The 19,499-nt window shown below is 38.2% G+C and overlaps 3 long non-coding RNA genes across 4 annotated transcripts; 2 read left to right on the forward strand and 1 right to left on the reverse strand.

Moving 5' to 3' along the window:
- Positions 1-571: 571 nt before the first annotated feature.
- LOC135776719 (uncharacterized) lies at positions 572-15,532 on the reverse strand. Of its 2 annotated transcripts, XR_010544181.2 has the most exons (9): positions 15,127-15,532; positions 12,446-12,506; positions 12,179-12,320; positions 9,649-9,708; positions 8,937-9,014; positions 8,773-8,826; positions 8,361-8,536; positions 1,859-1,960; positions 572-1,207 (listed from the first exon to the last, which is right to left on the reverse strand). It is a non-coding gene; the product is annotated as an uncharacterized lncRNA (long non-coding RNA). The 2 variants fall into 2 exon arrangements; XR_012335376.1 differs by lacking the exon at positions 572-1,207 and having other exon boundaries at positions 1,563-1,960.
- On the forward strand, positions 8,373-12,324 carry LOC135776718 (uncharacterized). The gene is made up of 6 exons (XR_012335377.1): positions 8,373-8,509; positions 8,764-8,846; positions 8,954-9,026; positions 9,661-9,726; positions 11,266-11,354; positions 12,192-12,324. It is a non-coding gene; the product is annotated as an uncharacterized lncRNA (long non-coding RNA).
- LOC141281016 (uncharacterized) lies at positions 12,918-17,727 on the forward strand. The gene is made up of 4 exons (XR_012335375.1): positions 12,918-13,121; positions 14,636-14,736; positions 16,071-16,156; positions 16,716-17,727. It is a non-coding gene; the product is annotated as an uncharacterized lncRNA (long non-coding RNA).
- The last annotated feature ends 1,772 nt before the right edge of the window (positions 17,728-19,499 follow it).

Genomic DNA, 19,499 nt, shown 5'->3' on the forward strand with positions numbered 1-19,499 from the left:
GGATTCGGACACACTACTCTTTTCATATACTGTTTTCTCCTATACACTAAACAAAATTATAAACCCAACACTTTTGTTTTTGCCGCCATTTTTCATATCTGTCTAAGGCTCTGTCCACACAAACAGTAAACAGGTATTTTCAAAATGCCAAAAGGCTTCTGATTGGCCAACATGTCTTTATGATTAGGGATATACTGCCATCTGTTGGTTTGGCATGCTATTGACAGACGCCATTGAATGTGAGCGTTTTCCCACTTTACGACGACGAACTGCAGTCAGGTCGAGATCCCGATGATGCAGATGAGCTTCCCTGAGACGTTTCTGACAGTTTGTGCATAAATTCTTTGGTTATGCAAACAGATTGTTGCAGTAGTTGGCTGGGGTCAGACAATCTTGAAGGTGAAGATTCTGGATGTAAAGGTCCTGGGCTGGTGTGGTTACGCGTGATCTGTTGTTGTGAGGCTGGTTGGATGTACTGCCAAATTCTCTGAAATGGCTTGTGGTAGAGAAATTAACGTTCAATACATGGGCAACAGCTCTGGTGGTGCATTTCTGCATTCCATGCCAATTGCATCCCAGATAGCACACGTACGTCTCAGATACGTATCTGCGAGGTAATCACTCAGATTTCCATTCCGTCTGGAAAACGTATTATAAAGGTCGTTTGCCCATATGAATTACGTATCTGAGACGTACGAGCCCAGCCGTTTTGAAGACGCTTTTAAGATCTTTTCAAGACGCTTGATATTTAGAATGATGGTTAGCAGATGTTTCTAAGATATTTCCAAGATGTTTCTTAGATCTTTAAAAGATCTTTATAAGAGCTTTAATCGAGCTCTTTGTAAGATGTTTCTGAGAGCTTTAAAAGACGATTAAAAGATCATTAAAAATAAATTGCTCTAAACTACATCTTCTACACAGTTATACACACATATTATTACAATATATCATTGACAACAATTAAAACAGTATTTTCAATAAAACAGGCAGTTGATTGCGTAAAATTTATTAAAATTAGACAAAGGAAAACATTCATAAGATGCATATTTACACGAGTGTATGCAAAAAAAGCAACGTTTTTCTATAACATACAAAGAAACACAACATCTTTAAATTAATCAAATGCTTCCTCGGGCAAAGAACATCTTTTCCCGATTTTCCGCGTCTCCTTCAGTGCTAGACGGACGGATTCTTCAGCAGCTGCATTCTAAAAGAAACCATTACAAAAATAAGGAAAAATTAATTTTACAAACTATGTCATATGTTTTCTTTGTTTCCTCAATATAACTCTGATTAGAATGTCAAACAAAGATAAAATCATCCGTATTAATCGTCAATATCGTGTATATTATTAATATGAGCGTCTTTGCGTTAAATTCGTGCTACACCACACCATGCACTTATATCGACGTCGCAATGCAAAAGAAGAAGGGCAAGAAAGAAACCGGTCCTGGTCTGGCGATTTAAGGGAACATTTGTTTAAGGTATGTAATACATTTTAATAATGCTGGGTGTGGGATCAGTTAACTAGAAATTTCGTTGATAATAAGCAATGTACAGTAACTAGCTAGTTCACGTTAGATATTTTATTCACGTGTCTGTGGTTATTTTAGGTTTTTGATAGTTAATTTCACTGATAGTTTGAGCCCGTGTAAATTTCTTAAAAAGCTGTAATTATTATTTTATTTAACATTATTATGTTTGCTGTCAAGACTGATATTTATTTATATATATTTATTGAGGTTGATATGTAAACTTAACCTACTCAGTTGTACTTGACTAATGCAATATTGACAGGTCCACCTGTTTAAGTATATTGTAAAACATTTGAACATAACAACATTTGGACATAACATACACACATTGTTTCCGCCTGCATCAATTTAGTTGTATAGCTGCATTGCTGGTTAACACCTCTGGGCAGATTCTCCATGTTCTTCTTTTATGTGTAGCTGCTCACCTTAAACAGATACAGTACATTGAAGTAATGTTTAAAACAAATTAAGCCCTATAATATTGTTTATGTTTACAATAATTGGTAAATTATTTATATAATATAACTTATTAGTTTTACATAGGAATACTTTACCGTGACGATTATTGAGCAGTACTACCACGTGAAACTATTTATCACTAATAAACACCCAGTGTTGTTAGCATATAGCCCGCTAGCATCCACACGGTGGAGGCTGAAGCTAGCATTTTCCGATCTAATGGCGGATTCATCTGATATATGCTTTTCTGACCTATCCTCACCTGAGCGGGAAGCTGTGGAGGAGTTGTTTCCCGGTTTTAGCAGATCCAAGGCGAGGTACAGCGCCCACTTCACCCTGCCTTCCGACGTCCACAAGCGAGCAACAAACATGCATTCCACGCGATGCAGCTTCACGGACCGTGAACGACATGAAAGCGATCGGGAAGCTGTGGAGGAACCGCTGCCCGGTCTTCGCAGATTCGGCAAGCCAAACATCACCCTGGCCCCAGACGTTCGCAGGCGACCGAGGGGTGTCACAACCGAACACCCCACGCGATGCAGCTCCGGGGACCGCGTTCGGGTAAACGAAGACGCCATCGCCCAGCATGAAAGCGGTAAGACTCCGCTTGTTATTGTAACATGTACTACTTGCAACATGTATAGTTTAGCTTCTGCTGTTAGCATAGAGGGGTTTACATGCACTAAGTGTATTGAAGTATTAAGGTTAACTGAGAAGGTTGCTGAACTAGAATCGCGCATCCGAACGCTAGTTGAGGATAGCAAAACCGCTAATGTTACTGTCGCAAATAATCTATCGAGCGAAAAGACTAATGGCTCGGTTCCGACATCAGATGCTAATATAAATATTACAAATACTGTATCGAGCGCGCATAGTGTTTATCAAAATACACATGGCTCGGTTCCGTCATCAGAGTCAAGTCAGCGGTCAAACTGGGTGACTGTTAGGCGGCATAGTCATATTAGGCGTCCTTCTAAGACCCATAACGTAACGACAATTTCTAACAGATTCGATCCCCTAAGGAGTATACCAGCTGAAACACCTTTTAAAAGTGCCCTGGTCATTGGAGATTCTATACTCAGGAACACTAACATTGAGGCACCAAACACCATAGTCGACTGTATACCGGGAGCCAGAACGTCTGACATTAGATCCAAACTTAAAGTGCTGGCTAATGCTAAGCGGAAGTTTTCTAAGATTGTTATTCACGCCGGCACGAATGACACTAGGCTCCGCCAGTCGGAAATCACCAAAGATAATATTAAGGAGATGTGTGAAATTGCAAAAACAATGTCAGACAATGTAATATGCTCTGGTCCCCTCCCCGCCTACCGGGGAGATGAAACACATAGTAGATTAGTGTCTCTCAATGGATGGATGTCAAAGTGGTGCCCTCAGCATAACGTAGGGTTTATAGACAATTGGAAGCATTTCTGGGGAAGACCATTTCTCCTAACCCGAGATGGCCTTCACCCGTCATCGGAAGGAAGTGCTATACTCACTAAAAATCTGATCAATAGTCTTAATTCTGATATAGTATGACTATCCAGGGCCCAGGTCAGGAAACAGACGGATCGGCTTAACCGTCCATCTGTTAGCTGCCGTGATATGTCAAGACCACTTATATCCCTGCACTTCGAGTCAATCTTACCGAAATATCAGCACATTTCAACTGTATCTGTTCCCCGAACAAATAAATACAGGGCACCGCTTGTTACATCTGGTACAAATCTGATTCAAATAAAATTAGAAAACAATACATTAACAGATGAATCTCGATTCTTAAAATTCGGCCTTCTTAACATTAGATCGCTTACCAATAAAGAACCTATTGTCAATGAAATAATTACAGACCAAAACTTAGATGTACTCTGTTTAACAGAAACCTGGCTTAAAGCAGACGACTACATTAGTTTAAATGAATCCACCCCACAAGACTATTATTATAAACACGAACCTCGATTAAAGGGGAGAGGGGGTGGTGTAGCTACAATATACAACACAATGTTTAAAGTAAACCAAAAATCTGAGCTAAAATTTAAATCATTTGAAGTAATGTTGTTAAATATGGAAATAACTGATCGTAACCACAAACAGCTTTCTTTTGCTTTAGCGACAATCTATAGACCACCGGGTCACCATGCAGATTTCCTTAATGAAATAGCAGATTTCCTATCTGAGCTTGTAGTCACTGTAGATAAAGCTCTTATTGTTGGTGATTTTAATGTCCATGTGGACAACCCAAAAGACGCATTAGGACGTGCGTTTATAGATGTTCTAAATTCTCTCAATATTAGACAAAACGTGACAGGGCCAACGCATACTCGTAATCACACATTAGACTTAATTCTGTCACTCGGACTCAATATTAATGACGTCGAAATATCACCTCAGAGTGATGCAGTTTCTGACCATTACCTTGTGTCATACACTGTACTTCTAGATAGGATCACTCAATCTACAACATGCTACCGACTAGCCAGAACAATAATTTCCACCACTAAAGATAGCTTTATTAGCACTCTTCCAGACCTGTCCCAAATGAAACATGTAGCAGATAACTGTGACGATCTAGATATTGAAATAGAAAACCTAAACAATGTCTGTTCTAACACATTGGATGCCGTTGCTCCCATTCGAAAAAAGAGATTCAAAGAAAAACCACCAGCTCCATGGTATGACCATCACACAGCAGCCCTTAAAAAGGCAGCTAGAAAAATGGAAAGAAATTATAGAAGCACAAAGTTAGAAGTATGGCGCGCAGCATGGAAACAGAGTGTTAAACACTACAGACAGGCTATTAAAACCGCCAGATCTACATATCTTAGCAAGCTTATAAATGAGAATCATAATAACCCTCGTTTCCTCTTTAGCACAGTTGCGAAACTGACTAGAAACAAAGAACAAACAGAAACCAATAGTAAACTTCAACACAATAGTAACGACTTCATGAACTTCTTTTCTAACAAAATTTCGGCTATTAGGGAAAACATCGTAGCTACCCAGGCAGCCACCACTCTACCCATTAGTTCACTTAACACTAGACTACCATACGAACATCTTGATTCATTTAAACCTACTACAATAGATGAGCTCTCTAAACTAGTCACATCATCCAAATCATCGTCCTGTATATTAGACCCCGTTCCCACAAAACTACTTAAAGAAGTATTCCCTGTAGTGTCAACCCCGGTTCTAAATATCTTTAACTCATCGCTAGAAATAGGATACGTTCCAACAGCTTTCAAACTAGCAGTTATTAAACCGCTGATTAAAAAACCACAGCTTGACCAAGGAGAACTTAATAACTTTAGACCAATCTCAAATCTCCCTTTTCTTTCGAAAATATTAGAAAAGGTAGTGGCAAGCCAGTTACGCACATTCTTGACAAATAATAGTACATATGAAAAGTTCCAATCAGGATTCAGGCCCCACCATAGCACAGAGACAGCGTTGCTTAGAGTTACAAATGACCTCCTATTAACATCCGATCGTGGTGAAATCTCAATTCTTATATTACTAGACCTTAGTGCAGCATTTGACACAATAGACCACAGAATCCTACTCAATAGACTAGAAAACTATGTTGGTATCAGTGGTCAGGCGCTAGCCTGGTTTAGGTCATATCTAACCAATCGCTATCACTTTGTTTATGTAAATGAGGAAGAGTCATATCACTCCCTGGTTAAATACGGTGTACCGCAGGGATCAGTTTTAGGTCCTATCCTGTTCTCGTTATACATGTTACCCCTAGGAGACATTATCAGGAAACACAACATAAGTTTTCACTGCTATGCGGATGATACCCAGCTTTACATCTCCTCGCATCCCAGCGAAACACACACGTTTTCTAAGCTAAAAGACTGCATTAGCGATGTTAGTGACTGGATGGCACATAACTTTCTTAAGCTCAACTCCAATAAGACAGAGGTACTTATTATTGAACCAAATCGCTACAAACATAATATGTCAGATTACAAATTGCACATAGATGGCTGTACTGTGGTGCCATCTTCCACGGTTAGGAACTTAGGTGTGATGTTCGACAGCAACTTATCCTTTAATAGTCATATTGCCAACGTCTGCCGCACAGCATTCTTCCATCTTAGAAATATCTCAAAAATACGCCATATACTGTCTACATCTGACGCAGAGAAGCTTATTCATGCTTTTATGACCTCTAGAATAGACTATTGTAACTCGCTACTCGGGGGATGCCATTCAAATCAGGTCAACAAGCTTCAGCTAGTTCAAAACGCTTCTGCAAGGGTACTTACTCGATCTAAGAAGTATGACCACATAAGCCCAATTCTGGCATCTTTACACTGGCTACCAGTTAAATATCGCATCCAATTTAAAATATCATTAATCACCTACAAAGCTTTAAATGGCTTAGCACCCTCATATCTTAGAGAATTACTATCAGAATACAATCCATCACGCACACTACGGTCGCAAAATTCTGGCCTATTGATTATCCCTAGACTATCAAAAGTGTCTAAAAGTGGAAGATCCTTTTCCTACTTAGCCCCTAAGCTCTGGAATGATTTACCAACCGATGTCCGAGAATCAGACACAGTCGATCATTTTAAATCTAGACTTAAAACTTTTCTCTTCAACAAAGCATTCGCATAATTTGTCTAGTAAAGGTTCTTAACTCGCAATAGTTATTTTCACGGAACAAAGCACTCACGGTCATAACACAGACCAACCAAATAAATAAATAAAAACCTTTTCTACATGAACACTTAAAATGAATTGCATTAAATAGTTTGCCACCGTTTGCCACTGAACCTGCATTAACGACGACAGTGGGGCTTTCGGCCTTAGTCAAACGGTTTGGCACGTATGGTCGGGTTGCGATTTTGGTGCTTTCGTGTGTCTTGTGAATAGTATGCCATACAGACCCGTTTGCCACTGAACCTGCATTAACGACGACAGTGGGGCCTCCAGCCTTAGTCAAACGGGTTGGTATGTATGGTCGGGTTGCGTTTTTCGCGCTTTCGTGTGTCTTGTGAATAGTATGCCATACATACCCGTTTGCCACTGAACCTGCATTAACGACGACAGTGGGGCCTCCAGCCTTAGTCAAACGGGTTGGCACGTATGGTCGGGTTGCAATTTTGGCGCTATCGTAAGTCTTATGAATAGTATGCCATACAGACCCGTTTGCCACTGAACCTGCATTAACGACGACAGTGAGGCCTCCAGCCTTAGTCAAACGGGTTGGTATGTATGGTCGGGTTGCGTTTTTCGCGCTTTCGTGTGTCTTGTGAATAGTATGCCATACAGACCCGTTTGCCACTGAACCTGCATTAACGACGACAGTGGGGCCTCCAGCCTTAGTCAAACGGGTTGGCACGTATGGTCGGGCTGCGATTTTGGCGCTAACGTAAGTCTTATGAATAGTATGCCATACAGACCCGTTTGCCACTGAACCTGCATTAACGACGACAGTGGGGCTTCCGGCCTTAGTCAAACGGGTTAACACGTATGGTCGGGTTGCGATGTTTTTGGCGTCTTCTCCTGGTCCTGTAAATGGTATACAATATAGACCCGTTTGCCACTGAACCTGCATTAACGACGACAGTGGGGCTTTAGGCCTTAGTCAAACGGGTCGTCAGGTTTCATTTTCTCTTAAAGATCGGAAGGTGACCCTTATTTACCATATATACCCTCGCATTGGGCCCCCAATTTGCTAAATCCTCAACTGTGGATAATATTATTATGCCGCAATATTTAGTCTGTCTGGAACTAAGCTGAGTTAAACCACATCACTGTGTGACACTTCAATACATATGAACGGCTGCTACGCTAATACGATTTTGTTTTTCTCTCCCTGTCTCGTCCTCGACCCGAGGACGAGACAAACAGACCCAGTCCCGGTAGATGTGAAAGTCGGCACACCTCTGATCTATTGGCCGTCCTTCAACGTTATGCCCAGCTGATACCTGACCAACGATCACCGGCAGAACCGCTTAATCTCCGCTAAATCTCCATTTCCGTTCTCCCAAGGGTTTTTCCCTCCTAGGACTTATTTTTCCTCGGATAAAAGCACGGGGTTTTTTTCTCCTAGGGGGTTTTTCACCCCGGGGAGGCAGCCTATTTGGGCTTTACCTAGCTTCCTCTTCTATACGTTGCTTTAGTAATACGTGCAATTATAATATTGAGTCATAGCCGCAGCAAATTTAACTGCTCATGCTATCATGTATTCTGTTGTGCTATCTGTCGTTTTCTGTGCTTTTCACTGCTTCTATTTATGTAAAGCTGCTTTGAAACAATTGACTTTTGTGAAAAGCGCTATATAAATAAAATTGAATTGAATTGAATTGAATTAAAAAGTTTGACGGATAAAATGGTTCTTACCATTCTCTATATAAGCCCCTCTGTCTGTTAACTTTTGTTTGAGCCTGTCTAGATCTTTTATCAGTCTAGAAAGATGTTGGAGAAAAGACATCATCCTCTTCTATAATCTCCATCTGTAATTGGACTAACAACTGGACCAGTGAATGCAGGTGACTCCAAGATTGTCTCGTTTACAGCTGCAATATCAAAAAAATAATTGAATTGAGGCTTTTTATATACATTTAGTATTTTTATTAAAATTCATAATGAGCATATGTATACATTGATTTAAAACAGTACTCAAGACTGTAGATTTACTGTGAGGTTTTGAATGTTGGACAGATTATCAGACCTGCATCTGCCTCAGACATGTTGATGTTTAGCTAATGACGATTTTAAATACATTTATTTTTATTTTTTTTAGGCAACTTACTCTCCATTCGACCTTGCAGGTCACACCATGGTCTCAAGAGGGAAAATGAGTGCTCTATGGATTGAACAGAAAAGGTAGTATTAAACAGTGTTATGTTGTATTTAAATGCCATGAACAATGCGTTTATGTTTTCTTCCTAATTATGTCAACAAATGCTCTCTTACCTTGCATGGTACTTTAGGTGAATCAAAACTCCAACCATCTGTATGAGGGTCTGGATGGATAAAGGATGCCCACTGGAGCTGGAAATGATGGTACAAGTCATTGATAGGTTTAGGTGATGAGTTTTTGGCTAAAAACCTTTGAGTCATATCAAAGGTGTTACAGTAGCTGAGTTAAGGTCTATTCAGACCAGTCAAAGTTCTTCCACACCAGACTGAATCACTAATTTTCTGTTTGAACCTTACTTTGTTTGTAGGGTCATTCTTAAGTTGGTATTGAAAAGGGCCCTGCCAAAACTCTTGCTATAAATTTAGCATCAAACGGTTTTTCTAGAATATCATATGCTGTAGCATTAAGATTTGTGCTCATGGAAATAAGTAAAGTATTTAAACCTGTTTATTAGAAGGAGGTGTCGCAATAGTTATGTCTATATAGTTTATGTTTAACAAGCCAAAATAACTAGGGCTGCTTCTTTTTAAGAACTTTTGGGTATTTTTAAATCAGCCAGAGGAATAACAGTCCTTAAATGTGTAATGTACTGCCATAATTTTGTAATGATCAAACGTGAGGTCAGATTCTTGTTAACCTACTGTGTTCTTTCTTGATGGTTCAGAAAATCTGTTTCGTATGGATCAGAGTCAGACATTAACATCTAATATGTAATATCTAGTGATATGTTTTCTTAGATAATGCTGTGAACAAATGCTCTTCTACCTTGAATATTAGGTGGATCCACACTTGAACCATCTGTATGATGATCTGCACCCACTGGATCTGTAAATGGTGGTGCAGGTAAGTTTCACAAGTAAACAAACTCAAATCCTATTCAGACCATTCATGATTCCAGCAATAACCAAGTTTTTTCGTAACAATAAGACTGCATTTACAATGCAAATCTTAATGCACAGATCACATTTTTTTGACTATATTCATTTTTTGTTCTGCTCTTTTTATATTTACATAAGACACTATTCATATCTGATATCGGTGTTACAATAATAAGTTAATATGAGTGTCATGATTTGCACTTGAGTTTTGTGTCGACTTAAGCCAGGGTCACTGCCAATTTAGGCATGTTTTAATTATGACACTTAAAGGTATAGCGGAAGATTTTCCCGAATTATTTAAAAGAACCGCCCCTCGATATTTTAAAAAAAATGCTCCCGAGAGGGAACACCTGTTAAACGCGTGCACGAGACAGAGAGAGAGCGTGCAGGAGCTCAGTTCTTCTCTTCGCTCTGTTTACAAGTTTCTGTCGGCATGTTTACCGTGTCTGTGCGGTTCGTGACTTGTGCCAGGGCTAGCATCGCAAATCATAGCTTACATCAACTTTTACCAGCAGTGATTTTAAATGGATTTCTCCAAATAGCATGTCAAAATGTACCTTTCCAGTAGAAACTTCGCGTGGGAAGCCCAACCTGTCCTTTTAGCTCACGCCAGCGTGTGAAATAGTCTTCCATAAACATCTGGTCTTGTTTCTTTATTTATAGTCCTTTCTCTTCACTTTTACACGCATGACACTTTTTCTCTTGCGACCCTCAGACATTTTGAAAAAAATACAGTGAGAACGCGACCTTCAATGAATGGTTGAAACCGTAGCACAACACACATACACGTGAAAGTGCGCAAGCAGAAAGCGAACGTAGAGGCGAGCACGTTTGACGGTTATACGTCAACATATAATCAGAATGATTGACATCTGGGATGACCAATAACAGTGGTGATCCACCCCGGAAAACGAAAATCTTCCGCTACACCTTTAAACAATTGTATATGTACTTCGATAAAGGTTTTTGCAATCATGGAAACATAAGTGAATCGCAGACAGCATTCTTCTTTTATGAATGTAAAATGGCTGGAGTAGTGATGTCACTAGCTAAATTAATTTTCATTTGACCCTCCCCCACAGAAAGACACAGCACATCATTATATCGTTGGCTCCGCCCACTGGTGTTCAGTCTAAAGTACTAGTTGTTGACAATCATAAAGTTGTAATAACAGTAAGATTGTGATGTCAGACAAACATTGTGCTGTTGCTGGCTGTGGGAAATTAGTGTCTTTGTAAGGGTCGCAAATAATTTGAAAATATTTATGTTTCAAAATATGCCCCCCTACCATGAACTAAACTGGACTGTTGCAGAGACCAAGTGTAGTAGGGTACGGAGCGCTCACACTAGTCACACCAAACTTTGGAGGTAAAACATACTTTGGTATGATACAGTATGCATAGTGTGAGTACCCCATAATAATTCTGTAAACCATGCCGCTCCTTAGAGCTTATTTCTATGTATATTTTAAACATTCTTCATTCTCTTGTGATTATTTTTGCAGGTTTCTGAATTGATGTCAGATGCAAAGCAGAAGCTTATTTTCTTCCAGTTTGGCTTCTTTGTGGAAAAATGCTTGAAACTAAAATGCAGGTGACATTCTTTTGTTTATTGAAGCTATGACAAATAATTTGTCTGTTTAGTTAATGTTTTATACAGTGTAACTGTACCTAAACATTGTTCCTTGAGGTCCTCTGCTATTCACATTTTGTATGTCTTCCTTATTTAACACACCTTATTCAAATCATCAGCTCATTAGTAGAGATCTTCATGAACTGAACTGAGGCTGTGTCCAAATGTTCACACTTGTTGTCTTTGCACTAGACTTACATTACGTTTTTTTTTTGTATTTGGCCTAAGTATTCTAGTGGGCGTGAAGATCCCAAGCGTGCATGTAGAATTATTCATCCGATGGGACACACTTAGCATGTGTAAAAATTTCAATCCAGGTAGTGCCAGCAATTTGCACCAAAACGTATTTGTGTTTTATTTACTACTTTTAATTTATATTTAACATTTTTAAGTTTTTCTGTAAATAAAATGAACACTCTGAAATGAACATTTGCTTATATCAAACTTTTAGATGCAGAATTCTTTGCTCCTGTAAAAAAGCTCTTTGTTTTGAGTATGTAGCTTTATTAAAGTGTATTATTTATTCAGTAGTCCCTAAATAAACGACACAATGTTGCAGATGTTTCACAAAATGCATAACAATAATGCAGTGAACACCATAGAAATGTTAACATACAATTAAAAGTCTCATGCTTTACATCCAGAACATGATGCACGATAGGATGCACAAAGTGATATTTGGACGCAGCCTCAGTCTGTCAAATCAAAGAGACATACAGAATGCACAGAGTAGTGGGACTCCATGAACAGAGTTGAGAACCACTGCTGTAACTCATTATGCTTACCTGACTCATGCAGAATTCTGGCCTGGTGTTTGGTCCCCCCTTTCTCTGGCTTGTGTCTCCATCATCATTACACTCTTGTCAGTGTAATAGTATCATCGTCTGCGTACCAGGACTTTCTCCTTCAAGCTACATTTTTGTCAAGCTGCAACAAGTTGGAATACATAATTATTAACGTTTAATGATTTTGATGTATGAAATATGTAACAAAAGCAAAAAATGTATAGACATTCTATTAAGAAATTACCTTTTTGTTGTTTGGTTACTGACCTTTCAACCATATTGCATTTATAATTGATCATCATACCTTTGGTCTACTGTTAACAGGCTACTGTAGAAAACAAAGTCAAACAAAAAAGAGAGAAAAAAATTATAAATGCTGAATGTGTCTCATCTTAAATAGATTGTTGTTGTTTTTGTTTCATTGAATTTGGATGTTTTGATGATTTAAGGAAAATTTACGTAGCATATACATATTGATGTTTTAAATCAGAGTTTGTTAATGACACTTAATCATTAACAAACATTTAAAAAGGTTTATTACAATACTAATTGATAATATTAATGTAATAATCTTGTTTTGTAACACCCTAAATCACTGAGCGCACAAACGCTACCCCTGTTACAAGCATGAGTGGTTGACTTCATGCAGACATGCGCAGACATTGAAGTACCGCGAGAGTGATTCAAAAGCCCACGAATCAGTGTAATCACGCGGTACTGTGATGTCATACTGGTTAAGGCTAAGCCACGTGAAGCCGGACACAAGGGCTACACTAATCTTTGGGCTGGAGTAGCCTGTGGTTTTTAAGGCTTCGTGTCTCATCGCGTTAAACGATCGCAGAACGATTTATTTCTCTTTTTCACCTCGATCTTTGGCCTCGTGTGATTTACCAAAACCAACATGTGAAGTTACAACGCTGACGAAGGAGTTTCATCAGTAGAGGTAAGTAACCAACATTATGTTATGCATGTAGTGGATCTAAAGATTGATTGTCGTATATGATCATTCTTTTTTTGGTTTGTTTGTTTGTAACGTGTATCAATGCAAGCCAAAATCGAGCTGCAAATCCTGAAGGCAAGGCACGTTGAACATGTAACCGTTTTCTCAGCGGTGGTGGGGTAAACATTTGCTAAGTTAGCCTAGACCAGCCCATGTTTAACTTAAAGTTACTTGAGTTATAAAATGTATCAATCTTCCCGCCCGACTTGCTTGGAGTAACGTTAAGTTAACGTTATGTAAACGACCGGTATTCACAAGAAGCCTTAAAGTTTTATAGCGAAGTGGTTTGATAATTAAGTTAATATATTTTATCAGTTGTATTAGCTATAAAGTTATTTATATCTGTGAATTAATTCGTATTTTTATCAGTTTCTAACAACACATACATGACAAAAGGCTAGCGTAACGTTAATAACGTACGTTAAGTTACTTACCAACACGAACAAACGGAGTCTGACAGACAAATTAACTTAAAGCCAACAATAATAAAAAAAAAACATATTATAAATTAACATAAACGTTATGTTTACGAATTATATTATTTACATGTTAATAATGATGTTAAATGCGAAGAAAATGTTGAAGTGTGCCTGAGGAAAAACGGTCATATGATGAAAATGGCGCTCACGTGACGTACGAATGGCCTCGCGACCATAGATATGTATATAAAGGCTAGATGGCTCGTCCGCGCTGATGGCCAATTGAGTGGAACGTCCGCATTTTGGCGGCCATCTTAGGACAGGGCGCTCGCTCACTCGTAGCATTGAGTTTTAATGATGCAGGTACTTTTAAATGACCATAACTTGCTTAATTTTTTACCGATTTTCAAACGGATTGGTTTGTTATAAACGTCAAAGATGTACCTATGACACTGAATACGTATACTAAAAATAAATAAAAAAAATCATGAAACATGTTAAAGCATCCAGAATTATAGCCACGTTAATAACGTTTGTAAAAAAACAAACCGTTTGTAAATCCGTCAAGAATTCCGCAAGTTACGAGCATTTTAGTTGGCGTATGTCACTCACCTTCCGTCCACAGCAGCAGGGAGCAGCACTATGGCAGCACTGACCTAAGATGGCCGCCAAGTGACGACACAGCTGACTCCGCCTTGAGCCATCTAGCCTTTATATACATATCTATGCTCGCGACCACTGTCTATGCTCGCGACCAGCTCGCGCTTGCGCGACAGAAGAGTTAACTTCCTGCTCCAACCTGCAACCATTTGAATGCAGGGATAATAACAAATAACCAAAGTTTAATAATATTGCTGGATTTTTTATAATGCTTAATAAATGATGCGTGTAAATTTACACATATTTATTACGTCACTGACATTGTTTTTTATTGCGTTTATTTCTTTTATATTGATTGAAAATGAAAACCTTATTTAATTTACCTAAAATTTGTTTGTGTTTAACACTGATTTATGTTGTTTTTCTGTTTAATATTAGTGTGTCCTTGTAAACGTGTACTCGGAAACATGCAGATTACAGTATTTACAGAGCCGACCTTGAGGCACCCACTGATGGATAATCTGTTTACCTAAAAACAGGTAATGTATAAACATTGCAAATATAATGAATTCACAAGTATATAATTTCACAAATATTAAATATTATTAACAATTATTATTAATAATGTACATATTAAATTATATTATACATGTTCAGTTGTTCTGTTAAGTTATTTGAAGGATATGCATGGTAGATCAATTAGATTATCTTTCTCACTAGCTATAAGCAGCATGCTATATAAACGTTCCACTTAAAGGTGTAGCGGAGGATTTTCTCGAATTTTAGAAAAGAAACGCCGTCCCCGCTTTTTAAAAAAAATGCAATTGCGCAACACTCCAGATTGACAACTAGGAGAACCAATAGTCTTGATGATCCACCCGGAAAACCTAAATTCTCCGCAATACCTTTAATGTTTAATGCTCTTTTACCTTGATTGTTAGGGTGGTGTTCATACAAAGCAACTTATTGCTCATCTGCTTGAGAGAAAGTTACTGCTGGGGCTCTCCTGCTAAGGTTGTCTTAATTCTAAAAAGAAATTAAGTCATTTAGGCTTAGGTCATAGCAAGTTTTGAATGAATGACTTCACAATCTGTTTTAATAATGTTTATTTACAATGTATTTTATTCCACTTACCTGAATCGTGCAGAGGCTTGATGTTTAGTCCACCTGTTGTCTTCTCCAACCTCTGAGTGAAGCCACCACGAGTGGTCGTGTTAACCAATTTTTTTAATTTTAGTGCACAGTGAGTGTGTCTACATAGTCTAAACGCTTAATAAACTGATAACGTGTAAGGTCATTTAAATGCATAAAATGGTTTTCTTTTATAGGGTAAAGCCCATAAATGTCAAAAACTGATTGGCACAGGTTGTTTTTTTTGCTCTTAAACCAGATTTTAACGTCTTTTTTGCCGTTTCGTATGTACGTATGTCTCCACCTGTGATAGATAAACTTCACAAATAAAAGTAAATTAAAACGCTTGAAACATGTTAATGTAATAAGCTGATTTTTATAATATCATAATAAGATAATTGTCCTCTTATTATGTGCTTGTAAACATACTCAATGTCTTTGTTTATCCTTTGTCTCAAGTCACACTGAGTGTCCAGTGCTGTCGGGAAATCTAATGATAACTGCAATTCCTTCAGTCTAACATGATGGTTGAATTACACACAGATAAACTCCCACTTTATAGACCACAAGATTTGAGTTCAGGCAGATTAAGATAGTTGATTGAGTTTAGTTGTTATTGTTTGGCTGTTGGCTCATATTATTATTGATTTTGACAATTTTCTTACAGCCCTTGTCTGTCAAAATAATGCAACCTCTGGTTGTAAAGCACATTTTAAACTGATCTTCTTCATTCTGTCACTAGCCCACCACAATCCATGTTTACCAGCTGTGAAAGTGCAGGCCAAAAATCTTCCTTCACCTGTGGGCCTCTACCCACATGTAGATAAGGTAATGAATTATTTGATTACTGTCGATGTTTCTGTCACTGGGGCAAAATAACTGCCCTAGAGAACATGAAGAATAGCCAAAACTGTGGTATTGCGCTAGCCCTAAAAATGTGAGAATCTTGATGTTTCTAACACATGGTACAACCGCTTAGTAGGCATGGGCCAGTATAAGATTCTGGCGGTATGATTACCTTTAGCAAAAATACCACGGTTTCACAGTGTTGCGGTATTCCCATTGCTACACTAAATTTTTTTATTTTTAAATGGCAGGTAAAAATAAAGCCTTTTAAATTATATTATATATAATATTTTCGAAATGTATATTACATGTAAACATCAAATCAATCACATGACTTAATGAATTTTGTATAAATACAGTTCATACCTTGGAGACGGCTTCACAGACCATTTTGTATCTATTATTTAGGTGGTTGACAGGTCTGTTTGCATGTTATTGCATTGGTAATAATTTATTGTTTATAGTCCAATATTGATTGTGAGAATTATTTACATTTCCTTAAAAATGTTCTAACATCTTTTCCTTTATTTTCTTAAAGCAGCACTTCAGGAGAAACCTGCCTGTGATCTGCTAAGATGCACAGATTCAACTCTGGCCCATTGTCATCCCAACACCTCATCTGCCATCAGTTTCGTTTAGTGTCGGTCTATTGCAAAAGTTCTTATAAACTTTAAATGAGACTTTGTGTTAAGCAGGGGTTTCCAAACTTTTCATTCCACAACATATTAAGCCCAGGATACACAGCAGGATTTTTGCAATCCAATAAGATCTTATCACACTGTGTGACAAGGATTGTTTAAACTTCAGCAGTAGACTGTCGATGAAGACACCTATTGCATCTGAAGCTGCGACATCTGTCATCAACATGCGCTAGTGGTAAACAAATACAGGTATGCAGGTCGTAGAAGCAAACACATTGTTGATGTGCGATGATCATGCTGAACTTCTTACACTGTCATAAAACTATCGTAGGTGTCTTTGGTCCCAGGACTGGGAAAACAGACGTCTTTAAACCTCTCACACTGTATGAGATAGGACCACCAATTAAGAGCCACGATCACAGAAATCTCCACGATTGTTTCACGATTGGTAATCTTTCATCTGGGACAGCCAAAAATCGTGCCGTGTATTATGGGCTTTAGACAGGTGTAATCTTATAGTATATCAAAACCATTGCTAATAATTAATTGGACAAACCATTACTACAATGCAACACTCACTATCTTACGGTGCGATCCACAAGTGGGTCTTCACCCACAGTTTAAAAACCCTGAGTATGAGAAAGAGTATGTTGTATTGTAATTAAAGTCACATCTTAGTGTTATGGAGCAGTTTGTCATTATATTCACAGTATTACATGGTTCTTTCAGCAGTTACTACGTTACAGTGCTCTTAAAGTGTCCTGATCAGCTTTGGGTCTTGTGAAGTAATGTAATGAGAACGTGATCAATAGCTTTGCAGTATTTTGTTACACTGTGGCTGTAATCATATTAACACATAGGTTAAACATTTTATTCAAACTTGGTAAACAAACTAGTCAATATAATTCATGCTGTGATGCTGGATTAAACCTGGTCAAATGATTGTGTATTGTGTTTTCAATTTTTTTATGAGGTTTCTTCATCTATATAAACATTCTCAATATCACCTTTGGTTTGCTCAGAGTTTGTTCAGATGATTTTTAAAACTAAATGTTGTGAAAATGCAAGGTGTGTTACACAATTTCAATGGATGGCGTGGGGTCAAAAACTATCAAAAGTTTCAACCTTAGATATATAACTGTTGACAAACACACTTAATGTGAGTCACACGCAGTAATTATAATAAGCAGGAATTGCAGTAAGCAGGGTCACCTTAAGATAATCAGCATGTTGGCAATTGTTTTATTTAATTAAATGTATAACTTTTTTTCATTTCAGACTGATAAAACAGTCAGAGGGGCAGTGGCTGTTGGCAATGATGTTCTTGTGTGTTTTGTATTTGTTAATATTTTGTAGTCAGAAAGAGTATGAGATCACCTTTTCTTGTGCATGGTGCTTTATCTACGGTAACTGTTAAGTGCCTTTTTAACGTTTTGGATTAAACGCAAAATGTCTACATTGTTTTTTATTATACGTGATATGGGCTTTTATTAATTATATTTAATTATATTTTTTGCTTCAAAATTAATGCCAACCCTTAAAAACATGTTGACTATATTTTTTAAACAATTAAACAAGACATTTATTTAAAAAATGAAATGAGTTGGAGGTCTTTGCTGATTCGTCTGCGTTTGATCGGATTCAAGACCAAACGGAGATGCATTGCAGGCAGGTAGGATTTAGAATTTTTTAAGATCTTAAATACGTCTTGTAGAGATATGGAAGATGTATTATTCAAAGACGATCGTCAGCAGATGTAAAGATCTTTACAAGACGTATCTGAGACGTACGTGTGCTATCTGGGATGCTCCCTCAAAACTTGTGACAACTGAGGAATTGGCTGTTTCTCAATTTCAAGAATGCAAAGAAAGGACTTGCGTTCTCGTGGAGATCGGTCTTGCCAGGTGCCCTCGGAAGAACAAACTTGAGAGGGTCGCGAGAACACAGAACGCACTTGTGAGAATTGAGATGTGTGCGATCTTCCTGTTAGTCACCTGACCTCCGCCATTGTTTTGCCGCAATGACTTCTGGGGCGTAACGCGATTTCAGCGCACAAGTCTGCACTCGATGCATCCTCAATATCAAGAACTCATCCGGGTGTTTCATGCATCCTCTGTACTTGCGTTCTTGAGAATTGGAATTGAACTTTGACGGTTAATGACGACGTAGAGGAACCCTGGTCATAGAGGGCATTTCATTTCCAAGTAATTCTAAAGACTTTGATTAGATTTTTCAGGTGTGTTTGATTAGGGTTGGAACTAAACTCTACAGGACAATGGCCCTCAAGGACCCAGGGTTCCCCACCCCTGGCCTACTGCTTGCTTATTAGAAAAGTAAGTGGTTTCAGATTCAGCCCGTGTTACTGTTTAATAATTAACATTTAGAAATGGCATAATACTGCTTCATTTATTATATAACTGACTTACGTCTTTGACTCGGTTTGATTATTGACTCTGGTTTGACATATTCAGTGTAATAGATGACACATTAATGTACACACATCACTACTGCACACTGGCATAAGACTTTTGTTGCTGGGGACATGATTGAAAACATTCAGTGTTTACCCACCAGATGGCAGCGTAACTCTGCAGTTGTTTATTGCTTTGTACACCAGAGTTTGACCTTCTGTACTACACTCAGCAGTAAGTTGTTTTCATTCCCTCATTTAAGTGCACTATATT

The sequence above is a fragment of the Paramisgurnus dabryanus genome, chromosome 18 (genome assembly GCF_030506205.2).
Source record: "Paramisgurnus dabryanus chromosome 18, PD_genome_1.1, whole genome shotgun sequence".
In the NCBI taxonomy this organism is placed as follows: domain Eukaryota; kingdom Metazoa; phylum Chordata; class Actinopteri; order Cypriniformes; family Cobitidae; genus Paramisgurnus; species Paramisgurnus dabryanus.